This window comes from Syngnathus floridae, chromosome 18, assembly GCF_059516105.1.
Source record: "Syngnathus floridae isolate MCC-2025c chromosome 18, RoL_Sflo_1.0, whole genome shotgun sequence".
Lineage (NCBI taxonomy): Eukaryota > Metazoa > Chordata > Actinopteri > Syngnathiformes > Syngnathidae > Syngnathus > Syngnathus floridae.
The window spans coordinates 2,879,703-2,892,978 of NC_142430.1; the positions used below are offsets into that span (position 1 = coordinate 2,879,703).

The window sequence follows — 13,276 nt, forward strand, 5'->3', positions numbered from 1 at the left end:
ATCCCGACATTAAGTGGACTCACTGTGTGATTCACAGGGAAGCGTTTGCGTCCAAGAAAATGAGCCCCGTGTTGCATGATGTTTTGAACGACAGCATCAAAGTGATCAAGTTAAAGTCCCAATGATCATCGTCACACACACATCTGGGTGTGGTGAAATTTGTCCTCTGCATTTAACCCATCCCCATGTGATTTTGATCCATCCCCTGGGGGAGAGGGAAGCAGTGAGCAGCAGCGGTGCCGCGCTCGGGAATCATTTGGTGATCTAACCCCCCTGTTAGAGATTTGCTCACTCCAACTTATTTTGCAAGAACCACACGGGAGACAAGTAAGTCCTTTTAGACACCTGCAGGTGGAGAGCTCACACGTTGAAGCAGTTAAGTCTGAAACTCTCCCAACTGCAAGGACATATTTATTAAGAGAAAGAGTGGGGGCAAGAGTAGACTGAATAGGAAGCCCTTGTCCTCTAGTCTAAACATCTCAGGGGATGTTTTACGACCTTGTGATAAGGAGGACAAGGTAAGGTATTTGTTACCTGTTGCATTCCAACATAATCCTATGATAAAGATAACCTGGAAAACCCTAGAATTTCCCTCCTGTTTTATCATATGATTATGCCACCCCAAACAACAAAGACAAGTAAGAAAAAAAACATATATACGTATAATGAAGAAAGTAGAACAGTAAAAACAAAAAACAACAAACAATGATAGCAACACTTCCCAGTGAAGATGAGGCATTACCTCAATACCCCAGATCAAACTTATTGTGTAAGCGAAAAACCTGCCGGCCAGATATTATTAGCAGGAAAATTCTTACACGGTCCCTTTGCCTTACGCGACCAGAATGCTATCAATAAAAAAATAAAAAGAAAAACACAGAAACAGTACATCAGTGTATCCAGTACTTGCGAAGCATATTTGATGGTCAAATCAACAAGTTTCCGTAACACATGCTCAACAGAACAGCATCTACGCAATCCACGTCTCATTATCATTATCACATCTGTCACGTCTAAGAAGTTGTATATGTGCTCGTGTTTCTGTCAGCTGATGATGTTCTAGTCTGTAGGTGAGGTCTGTCACACACACTGGAGCACACACTCGTGTCCAGTTGGCAGGCAGCATCGGACAACTCTTGTGACCACAAAACCACGATCCGTTCTGAACAGGCACGTGCACTCATAGGATGCAGGTGAGGCAGTGCCTCTGAACTTCTGGATGAAGTAGGTCCCGTCCGATGGTGCAGCCATGTAGGTAGTAGAGCCCTTACACCTTGAAAACAGCCCTCTCATCCTGGCACACAGTGGTGATGTCCAAAGCTCTCATCCAGTTTCCTCCTGGAGAGCAGTCGTCGTTAATGCATTTGTGGGTCCTGCTACCTTGGATGTAACGTGTAATTCACTCCAGCTGGTCTCTCCGTGTAGGCCACTTGTGGTATTGTTCATCCTCTAACAGTCACATTGAGATTTGCCCAGAAGTGTTCATCATAGGCACCGTCTGCAAGTCCAGAGTGGGATGGGTCGGCATCACTGATTGTGACTGCTCGGCGTTGATATCCAACTCCTCCCATGGATGCCATACGTTTCGCTTCAGTGACATTCATTGCTCTGGCCTCCAAGCGACCTAGTGTGGAGGAAAAGGGGAGTTTCGAACACACTTAACACCCCTCCCGTCGTGGCTGGCCCAGTTCCTTCTTTTGATGACCTCGGTGTAGACCCAGTCTCCTGGATTGATGGGGTTGTCGACCTGTGAGGAGGAAAGATCAAGCGGCAGTAAATTTGTCTTTGACACAGTTTGAGCGTCCTGATCATATAATCTTCCAAGGACTGCTCTTCATCTGTTGTTTGCAACTCTCGTAGTCAATTGTCGTGCCCATTTAACTGGCATAATAGGAGTGTTTGCGGGAAGAGTTTGAACACCTCCTAATGATTCCCTTTAACCAAAAACTATTTATGACAGGGGCGTTCCCATTTATTGCCTCCTGGTTTGAAAGAGATTGTCTTACCCATGCCTTCTTTCTCCTCACACGCTCGCACCCACACAGGGTGCACACACACACACACACACACACACACACACACACACACACACACACACGCACACATCTGCACGCACGCATACACAAAACGGCATACAAAGTTCAGACGAACGACAACAGACTGTCACAATTTTACAGAGATTACGCACAAACACAGAACACACAGACAAAGGGATTCTAATCCATCTCTCATGTAGCTTCTTTTGATAGAATCTCCTATCGGTAACTGTATAGCAGACGTTTTAGCATATAATCCCATACTCTGCTCTCTCGCTTCTACTTTTTCATGTCGGTGCAGTCGTAGGCGGCCCCTATTGCAGTCATCGACTTGTTAACTGTCGCTGTGTGACTCCTATGCATGATTGTGTGAATGTCAAAAATTGAACGTACCTAACTTTCTGACCATCCAACCTCCACTGTGGTACAAATAACCTTACTATTGTATTGAGTAGGTACATTGAGCAACCTAGCTTCCTCCTGACTGCCAAATGTCCTATTCTAAAATTTATATAACTCGACCTCTACGTCTTAAGCTTGATGAGCCAAAATATCAGATCTTGCTCTTGTTTCCTACCGTTTTAGCCTATTTGTTTTATCCAAATCCGTTCAATCTCTAATTATAATGCTTTTCTCTGTAGCCCTACGTATTTTTCAAATTTTTATTTATTTATTTATCAAATCTCCTCAGTTCTGTCAAACTCAGTGCACAATGAACCTCCCTTCCACTTTGAACCAAGCTTCACCAAATTTGGTAACGCCGTAGCAAGGAGTGCGATTTGGTTGTCGGACACCTCAAGTCCATATCTTTTTGCCGCACTTCACCCTCTCAAGTTGGTGTTCTTTTGTTGTTGCTTCAGAGCGACCCCATCCATCACTCTTGAATGAGTCCATTGTTCAAATGAGTCAATTTTCATCATTTTGAGTTCCTCCGCTTTTCACTGTCTTTTCTCGTCCCCGAGGGTGTTGTCTGTCCTCCCGAGTGTACTTGTCCCCCACCAAGCACAACAGCAGTCTTTTCTTGTCCTTCGCCAAAGGTCAAAGGTGCTCCAGAGCCAGGCACCATTTTGTAGTTGTTCACGGCTGCAGGCAAAGTCTCGGATTGGGTTTCAGGGACCCTGACACTGAGAATGACAGGCTGGGACGTCAAACTTGTAAGACTATCTCCAAATGTAGCTGCTTCCATCAATTTGCTGGTAACATTTGTTTACTAAACTTCAAATTCTTCTAATAACAGCGGTCTCGTTTTTATATTGTAAATCCTGCAACTCATCCTATTCTTTAACATATACAGCGGTTGTTGACAAAGTACACATATAAACATCATACTTTCATGGCAGTCCAGATCCGACACAGCAGATCATCCTGCAAAGGTCAAATTGATCTTTTAAATTGAAGGCATTCAGTGTTTTTGTTTTTGTTGAAACAAGCTCTACAAAAAAAAAACGTTTGTTTTGTTTTGAAAATGTTTTGAATATGAATCAAATCCATATGTTGTATAAAGCTGACTGACCTGCCCCACTATCACTCCTCTTGAGCCATGTGACGCGCATCATGGCTCAATATTGCTGCCCATTTGCATAGGTTCTTTGGTAGGGTAGGTCATTTATAGATGCCATTCTCTATTCTTGCCCCTCTTTTCGTCCATAATTGAATTTTACTCTATGGACTTTGTCGCCGCACATCTTTAAAAATGTTTCAGTGATCTAATCTGCTTCTTGTGTATATAAAATTTGAAGTGTCTTTTGCGCTGCAGCTTTGTGGAATCTGTCTGCAAGCTTGTTACCTCTTGACACCTTATCATTCTTGTGTGTGTGTGTGTACTGCACACATGCACATAGCTACTTTTCGTGGCAATTGGACTGTTTTGACAGCTAGCTTAGCAAGTAAATGGATGGCCTCCCCGAATGGGGAGCGACTCAGCTAGCAAATGATTAGACATTTTCACTTTCTCGTAGTTTCTTTAGTTACTTTTCAATCGTTTTCTCATTGTTTATCACAAGAATCTTAGAAATTTGAATACAAATCAAAACGTATGTTTTATTTTACTCAATTGTATGATTTAGAGAATCCATATGTAGTAAAGTGTTGTATTACTACATATGATTTCATCACCATTTAGTTTGACTTTCTTTCCAAAACGCTTCTTAATTTCTCAGTTCACACATCTTCTACGTGTTACTGGTTCTCCATTTTTTTTTGTTTTCCGGAAAACTACGTGTTTCTTTCTAACATTCAACCTGCTCAAAATCACTCTTTCATCAAAGTTGCTCTACTAATTTTCCATAGTAGTCGCCAACGACTTCAACCATTCAACCTTTCATTCAGCAATCATGAATCAATGGTCATCATATGCATCTCACACAGTCTCCAAAAAGGAGTCTTCCTATCACATTGGTCCCAATTCATCCAAGCTCACCACACAACATTCATATATCATTTTCAACTCAGGTTTCCTGGTAGAACAATCCACCAATTCAAAAAAAAAACAAAAAACTTAACTAAGACAAACAACTGGCAAATTAATCTGAATTTTTTCTTTGTTTTTAAATTTGAAAAACTCAAACTCTCAGATTTAGCTTGCATTTAGAATTATGTATAATCTTATAACACAACCAATCAATTATTCCTATTAAATGTAGCATTGCAAAATCTTAAAATCACAATTTAGCTTCTTCCAATTCCTGAAAGCATGTTCTGTCATTTTTTTTTCCTTCTTCTTCAAATTTCTCATGTGTGCTCGACACTTAACATGCACTAGTGTGGATTAGTTTCTGCTCGCAAACTTTTCCTCTCATTTTTATCTGTCAAAATTGTTTCTGTTCTGCGGTGTAAATTGAATAGACAACAGTCTAGCAAATTTCTTTATACTAAAAGTTTAGCCAATCTTCATCAATTTAACACATACGCACACACATGCACAGCTCTCGCGTGCGGAAGGTAGGTCTCAGCAACAATGATTCGTCACAGGCTGGCCATTTCCTGTGGTCGATCATGAGCTGGTCCCTCCCATGCACACGAGGACAGCACATTCTAATTTTATTTATTTATCTTCTAGAAGCAAGTTGCATTTCTTTACCACTTGATTTGCATATTTTAACTTTCGTGTAACACAAATTGATCTCTAGTCATTTGTAATTTGCCACCTTATTATTATTATTAAACTCCTCTTGCCCCTCGCTTGAGCCGCGGCTTGAGCTGCGGCCTTGCACCTGCTCACAGGGGCCTTATTGTGTCCTGGTCTGACAAACAGTTATGACCTCATCAGTTTTCATCTTTCTAGCTTTTGTCTCTTGAATTCGTTCTCATCTCTTTGTGAAGATTTCAACCACACTCTAGCACTTCTACCACTTCAGCATGTATTGCATACAATTAAGAAATATACTTGCCATGAACTTCTCATCTCAAAGAAGAGCAGAGCAAGAGATTTACCGTCCTTATTTCCCATCTTAATTTTAGTAGTTTAAGGTTTTACAATTTTTTTCAAATTCTTTTTTTCTTTGAGGATCCTCAATGCAGGTTTAAATTGACCTTTCAACAGATTACTAGCCTGTTTTATTGCCGTGGATCAACGCTAGAACTGCTTTTTAGTCAATTTATCCTACCAGTCACACACTCAATCACACAAACTCCAGCGCTTTTTTAGGCCTCATAGCTCGGACAAACCAAAGCCGTATCTCATAGGTCGGACAAACCAAAGCCGTATCTCATAGCTCGGACAAACCAAAGCCGTATCTCATAGCTCGGATAAACCAAAGCCGTATCTCATAGCTCGGACAAACCAAAGCTGTATCTCATAGCTCGGACAAACAAAAGCCGTATCTCATAGCTCGGATAAACCAAAGCCGTGTCTCATAGCTCGGATAAACCAAAGCCGTATCTCTCGTGCACCTGTGGTTTTTTACGCGTTTCACAAACAACAACACAATCACACAACTTCAGGCCTTTAACTTACTTGTCCCCTGGTTCGTTGCACTGCCGGGCCCCGTCAATCCACCTCTGTCAGACGAAGGCAGACCTAAGATGCTGGCCCAGCAAAGAAGTCTCTTCCCAGGACTTTCTCCTCCAGGTCCTCCTAATGGACGCTGGCTTGTCGACAATGCAGCACGTCTTTCTTCGTCAGACAGATAGCGGGTATGAGGGATCCCGGGTTTCGGCACCAAAATGTTAGAGATTTGCTCACTCCAACTTATTTTGCAAGAACCACACGGGAGACAAGTAAGTCCTTTTAGACACCTGCAGGTGGAGAGCTCACACGTTGAAGGAGTGAAGTCTGAAACTCTCCCAACTGCAAGGACATATCTATTAAGAGAAAGAGTGGGGGCAAGAGTAGACTGAATAGGAAGCACTTGTCCTCTAGTCTAAACATCTCAGGGGATGTTTTACGACCTTGTGATAAGGAGGACAAGATAAGGTATTTATTACCTGTTGCATTCCAACATAATCCTATGGTAAAGATAACCTGGAAAACCCTAACACCCCCAATTCCAACCCTTAATGCTGAGTGCCAAGCAGGGAGGCAATGGGTCCCATTTTTATAGTCTTTGGTATGACCCGGCCGGGGTTTTAGAACCCACAACCTTCCAGTCTCAGGGCGGACACTCTACTACTAGGCCACTGAGCTGGTATCAACTTCATCAAGTCAAGGCCACTTAATCCACGTTTGTTCCGCCGCCTCTGTGAAAACATGGCAGCTGAACACACACAACTCCTCCTGCATACAGAAGTGCGCTGGCTCTCTCGAGGTAAGATACTTAACAGGCTGTTGAGTTACGAGCTGAAGTGCACACCTTTCTGACAGAGCATGGATCTCCCCATGCCACCTTGTTCGAGAACATGGACTAGCTTGCAAAGCTTTGCTATCTGGCAGATATATCAGCAAACTGAACGAACTGTGTCTCTGCAGGGCAAGGGCACCAGCATCCTGAACCTGTATGACAAGGTGGGTGGTTTCCTGAAGAAAACAGAGATGTGGAAGAGGGCATGTGGTCAGCTCCAGTGAAATTAGTCATAGTGGGACATTTGGCTAACTTGATAAAGGGCTTTCATTGCTACTTTGCTGACATGGAAGAGACATCTGCACAGCTCGATTGGGTGAGAAACCCATTTCTCTTGTCTGAAGCAAAGAGAAGCAAGCTTCCTGTCACTCACCAGGAAAAACTGATGGAAGTGGCATCTGACCGTGGCCTGTAGATGAAGTTTGGCGCATCCACTCTCACACGGTTTTGTGTGTGTGTGAGGCAGGAGCACCCTGAGCTGGGACAGAAAGCTTTGGAGTAGCTGCTGCCCTTTGCCTCCACATATTTATGTGAGACCTCCTCCTCTGCAATGACTGTGATCAAAACAAAGCAAAGAAACAGACTGAGCTTGGAGAAGAACTTGATCACAGCAGTTGCCTCCCTGCCACCAAGGATGACAAAGTGAGTTACAAACCCATGTTTCTCACTAAAATGTAGTATGAGTGCAAAAGACTCATTCAAGCTTCAAGACTGTTCAATGCTTGTTCAATGCTCGTCAAATCAAAATCAAATGTTCAATGCAACAATTCAATTTTAAGAGAATTTTTTTTATCCCAAAAGAGGTAAAGTTGATTATTTTTTATGAGCAAATCTTTATTTATTATGAAGTTATCAATTTATTTTGTAAACAAGATATTATTCATTTATAATTAAGTTAATTTATTTTTGTGAACACATTTTTAGTTATGTATATTTTTATTTCCTTGCAAGAGATTATTACAAGAAAGATTAATATAAATTAGCAGTGTTCTGCATACAGTATTTGAGTTTTGAAAAGGTTTATGCCTTCTTGGTGGTCACTGTTTACTGTTTATCGTTTTTGTTTCTATATGCAATGTTTGAAACATAAATGTGTCTGTCAGGTACATTGCTACAAGTTGTTTAACTTTAATAAATGATGGGACAATCCTGTACCTCTTTCTTTTCGACCAGAAATGTGTTGCGCTGAAAAATATTTCAAAGGGTTAGGGTTACTGAAATAAGTTTTACAAGGTCGTGATAACAGAAACTAGTGAAGCATCTTAGATGACTAAGCAAGAATGTCTCCACACCATTTGGAAAGTTTCAACAACTGAATGGTTAAACTTTTTAGAGTCAAGGAAAGGTAAAAGGTTTAAACAAAGTTAATAATTCTAGTCTACGTTCCAACATATTCATACGATCAAGATAATTCATCAACCCTAACAGAAGTGATCTTGTCTTTGAAAAAGACAAGGAACCTGTTGCATTGTTCTACTGTTGATTCTGTATGTATTTGTTTTTTGTGGTTAAGGAGGTGATAGGACACGCCGTCTGGGCCCGGTGCCTTCCTGACCTTTTGTCTCCGGAACATCTGGCACACTTCCTCCTCGCAGATCTGGAGTGCGGGTGCGGCTTCTGTAAGAGAGAGAGTAGGTGATAACAGTGATGGAGGTGTGGACAGAGCGGTTGTGGGGGGAGGTGAGTATGCTGATTGTGCTGCAGGAGGTCCTGTTGTGTGGCTGGACCGATCAAACCTGCAGTAAAACCTCTTTAGCTGGTTTGCAAGCCTTGGGTTCTCCACAGGACGGGGGGTTGGTTTCTTGAAGCCCGTGATGCTCTGCAGATCTTTCTAAACTGTTGAGGGATCAGGATTGGTAGAGAGGTGTTTCTCCAGGCTCTCCCCGTAACACCTCTTGGGTTTCCTGACCTCTCGGTTCAGTGTGTTTCTGGTCTGCTTGAACAAGTCCTGGTCGCCACTCCTGTAGGCCTCCTCCTTGACTTTGCGCAGCCTCCTGAGGTTCAGTGTAAACCAAGGTTTGTCATTGTTGTACGTGCAGAAGGTCTTAGTCTGCACACACAGATCCTCACCAAAACTGATGTATGATGTGACAGTGTCAGTGAGTTCATGCAGGTCTTTAGTTGCAGCTTCAAAAACTCCCCAATTGGTGCAGTCAAAGCAGGCTTGGAGGTCCTGCTTTGACTCCAATGTCCACTTCCTCACAGTCCTCACCACAGGCTTAGAAGTTTTTAATTTCTGCCTGTAGGCTGGGATCAGATGAACTAGACAGTGGTCCGAGAGTCCTAAAGCTGCCCGAGCCACAGAGTGATATGCATCCTTTATTACGGAGTAGCAGTGGTCCAGTGTCTGTGCCCCTCTGGTGGGACACGTTATGTGCTGTCTGTATTTGGGGAGTTCGTGTGCGAGGTTCGTCCTCTTAAAATCACGCAGAACAATGATTAGTGAGTTTGGTAGAAGTTTCTCCATGTCTGTCACCTGGTCAGCCAGCATCTGCGTGGCTTCACTCGCACGTGAGTATGGTGGAATGTAACAGGCACCATGACGATCGAGGAGAACTCCCGTGGTGAATAGAACATCCGGCAGTTTATGAAAAGTGTTTCTAGGAGAGGGCTGCAAGACTCTTTCAACACCGTGACATCAGTACACCAACGTTCATTAATTAAGGAGGTGGAGTAAGGGGGGCCAACTCGTAAATAATGAGGGGCCCTGTCAGGAGCAGCTAGCACTCCATTAGGCCATCTGGCAACTATCAGGGAGATTAAAAATTACATTTGTAGATGAGTTCAAATCGTCAAATAGACGTAGAAATGGACACGTTAAAGAAATTAAACCAGTTAAGAATTGATCACAATATATAAAGTGAGAAGAAAGCAGTATTCGTTGATTGGGATTAAATTAGGGGTTAGAGTAGGCCAATAGTTTGTGATCAACAATGTGTTACATTAAAAAAAAAGAGAGAGGAGGAGATTTAATGAGGAGATATGGAGAGTAATCTGTTGGTCCTTTTATTTTATACCCTTTAAATGGTTTCCTGGTGCAGATGGGCTCGCAACAAAAGATTTAGAGGTTCAAAGGAAAGAGATTTAAAAGAAAATCACATTTTTGACTCGGACATTTGCAGGCTACCAGGAGCATGAGGAGGAAAAACAGCTGAGAAGCGGCATCCAATGGAATTGAGATTAGAAATTCACAACACCATATTCTAAGTCATATTCTTAAGCAAGCGTGACACAGATCATAACGTTTGAGAAGCCAAGATATAGATCAGGGCTACATTTGGAACGCAGACGCTCGATGAGTTAATTTTGAATAATGATACTGAAGACTCAACCTTCCGTCTCATTAAATTAAAACAACTGACAACATATAGCTCGAAAACAGGATGAGTTTGCAGGATTTACAATGTACAGACTAGATCAATTTTACTAGGACAATTTGGAATTTGATAAACAAACCCTACTAGCGAATAAATGGCAACTAAATATGGAAATAATCTAACGAGTTTTATGTCCCAGTCTGTCTCTCGCAGTGCTCGTCAAGGGCCCTGTAGCTTAATCCCAGACTCCACCTGTAGGCGTGAACGACAAGAAAACGGTGCCTTGCTTTGGGGCACCTTTGACCTTTTGCAAGAACAAAGAAGGACTGTGTTTGTGCTTGGGTGGAGCACAGCTCTCTGGAGGACGACGACATCCTCGGAGACGAGAACAGACATTGTGAAGTGGAAGAATTTGCAAGATGAGAATGGACTCATTTGAAATATGGACACATTAGAGAGTGTTGGATGGGTTGGCTCTGAGACAACAACAGAAAAAAGAACACTAACTTGAGATAATGGGGTGCTGCTAAAGACACATGAGACATCAATTGTCCAACAACCGAACCACACTCCTTGCTGAGGCGTTCCCAAACTTGGTGGAGCTTGGGTCAAAGTGGATGGAAGCTTGCTTGGGCACTGAGTTTGACATAACTGAGGAGTTTTGATAAAAATTGAATAATCTTTAGAGTTACAAAGAAAAGGCATCATAACCTGTGGATTAATCGATTTGGATAAAACAGAGGGGCTAAAACGCTAGGAAGCAAGCGTGGGATCAGATATTTTGGGTCGTCAGGCTTCAGAAGTCATGTAAATTTTAGAATAGGACATTTGGAGTAAATTGAATTCAGTCAAGAGGAAGCTAGGTTTCTCAATGTACCTACCCAACACAATAGAAGTTAATTATACCATGGTGGAAGTTACGTGGTCAGAAATTTGGATATGTTCAAGGAGTAACGGCCATAGGAACTTTTGACCTTTCCACATTTATACATAGAAGTCACACAAGGCGACAGTTACCAAGATGATAAATGCGATTGGGCTCAATGACTGCACCGACATGGCAAAGTGAAAACAACAGAGCTGAGTGAGGGTTTATGCTAAAAGTCTGCTATAGGGTTAAAAGTAGCAAATAATATCAAAAAGCGTTTCTAAGATGAGCATGTGAGGATACCGGGAGAATGTAGATTTTCTAAATTTTGATAAAGGCGGACTACATTGTCAAAGATAGGATTAGAGTGAGTGTGAATGAGGGAATTTGGCATTTTAACGGTGATTGGCATCAAGGGAAATTGAGGATAGAAAATCTGTACAGCAACGACGTACGTTACATTAAAAACTGCTCATTCGATGAAGAGGAATTGACGCTCCTTGTGTGGAGCTGCACTTTTGCAGAGGAAGGGAGGACCGCGTGAGAGAATGAATGAAAGAAGTTGTAATGGGCGGTGACAAAGAATCAAGGAGAGGTGCTGGATGGTGTGACAGAGGCAGGAATTTTTTCGGGACAAAAAGAAAGAAAAGAAATAAAACGGGAGGGATTAGACAAGATGGGCAATGAAGAGTAGCAAACAGAGAAACAAATTTGAGCTGGACAACAGGTAAAAGGGGGGACCAAAATGATGAAGTAAAAATCCAGAGGGAGTAGTCTGACTATCCTTTCTTAAATTTTTGATTAGGATAATTAATTAGGATTGAGTTTTTTAGGAGCCATCTGATGTTGCGGATGCTCCCCCATAACACAGGCCCATAGTTAGCCTCTCAGGTGGACATATATTACAATTTTGCAAAGAATTTGATTGGCAAGTTTATGGAGAATTTAATTGGCGATTTTACAAAAGATGTAATTGATGAGAATGTCCAGACGAGAAGGGTTACTTTTAGGATTCAATGTTTGCCTGCTCACTTACACACTAACTTTGCTTGTTGTGGGACGACAGCTGAGTGATAAGGGTGGATGAGTTGGTGCCTGTGTGTCTGTGAGTGGGTAGGTGTGTGCGTGCGCGTGTGATCATCTATAACTGTGTGTTCGCAATAAGAATGGCCAAAGTAGTTTGAAGTTGGGGTGATGTGATCAACATTTAGGATAAGATTCCTCTCACCTGAAAGTATAGTATAGATTGGCATACCTAAGACTGGTAAGCGATGAGTTCTAACTGTAACCATGGTTTGATGATTAACCAGAGGCACCATCGACGGCAAATTGGTTCGATGGGGAAGGCCCATTTCAGTGACATGGCCGGACAAGACAGGACTAGCATCAAACATCGAGACGATGGACAATATGACGTGTGACGACCCTTGACTCACCTGACGGTGTGACAGACTATGGGGACAGCGACCAAATGTTTGACACTTGAGCTTACTTTCGACAAAAGCACGCTTTGCTCTGTTTTTGTGCGTCACTTGATTTTATTGCAGCACCAGCCGCCAGCCAAGGAGCGGATCGCGGGTTATTCGTGTAACTTGTATTCATTTTTGCAGGTTGTCGATTGCAGTCTTGGAGAGTTTTGTGATGAATTTATGAGAATATGTTAACCCTTGCCCTCTTGGTTTTTTAGATGCATTTGTTGATGACATTGTTTTCAGGACAGAATCCACGGCTGCCAGGTTTCATTTTCTGTATGTTGTTATTTTGATATTCTATGTCTGTGTAGTTTTTGTGAGTACAAATGTCCGCTGAAGGCCCAGCGACAGGAGTGCGGTGATTTTTGTTTGTGTGGCCGAGTGTGTTGTGCGCAGTCAAGTTTCAGGAACTTGGGAGTGAAGACCCCGGGGCCTGGACAAGAACTAAAGGATCACCAGGTCTGGCTACGACGAGTACGATGATGTGTCGGGACACTTTATGGTTCCTTTTAATCCCTGATGACACATTGAGTAAATGTGTCAAAGGGGGAGTGAGTGAATAGTAATGAGTAGAATTCAATTTGTAAATTGTGAGATTCAATGGTTTTTTTTTTTTCGAATTCACTTGTTTTTGAGGCTGTAACAGGACATGCCAGAATTCAACATGCAGTGATGGAAGGAGCAGAAGAAGCATCTCGAAAGGAAGGGAGTTAATGGGAGACAACAACCTGGAATGGATGCAAAGCGTGGTAACAATCTAGCGACCGTAAGGTTTAAGGTGTTTCAGGGAAAAAGCACGAAAGCC

At 42.4% G+C, this 13,276-nt stretch overlaps 1 long non-coding RNA gene across 1 annotated transcript; it reads right to left on the reverse strand.

Moving 5' to 3' along the window:
• Positions 1 to 3,444: 3,444 nt before the first annotated feature.
• LOC148382171 (uncharacterized) lies at positions 3,445 to 12,466 on the reverse strand. Its single transcript, XR_015854166.1, has 2 exons — positions 8,370 to 12,466; positions 3,445 to 7,368 (listed from the first exon to the last, which is right to left on the reverse strand). It is a non-coding gene; the product is annotated as an uncharacterized LOC148382171 (long non-coding RNA).
• Positions 12,467 to 13,276: the final 810 nt, after the last annotated feature.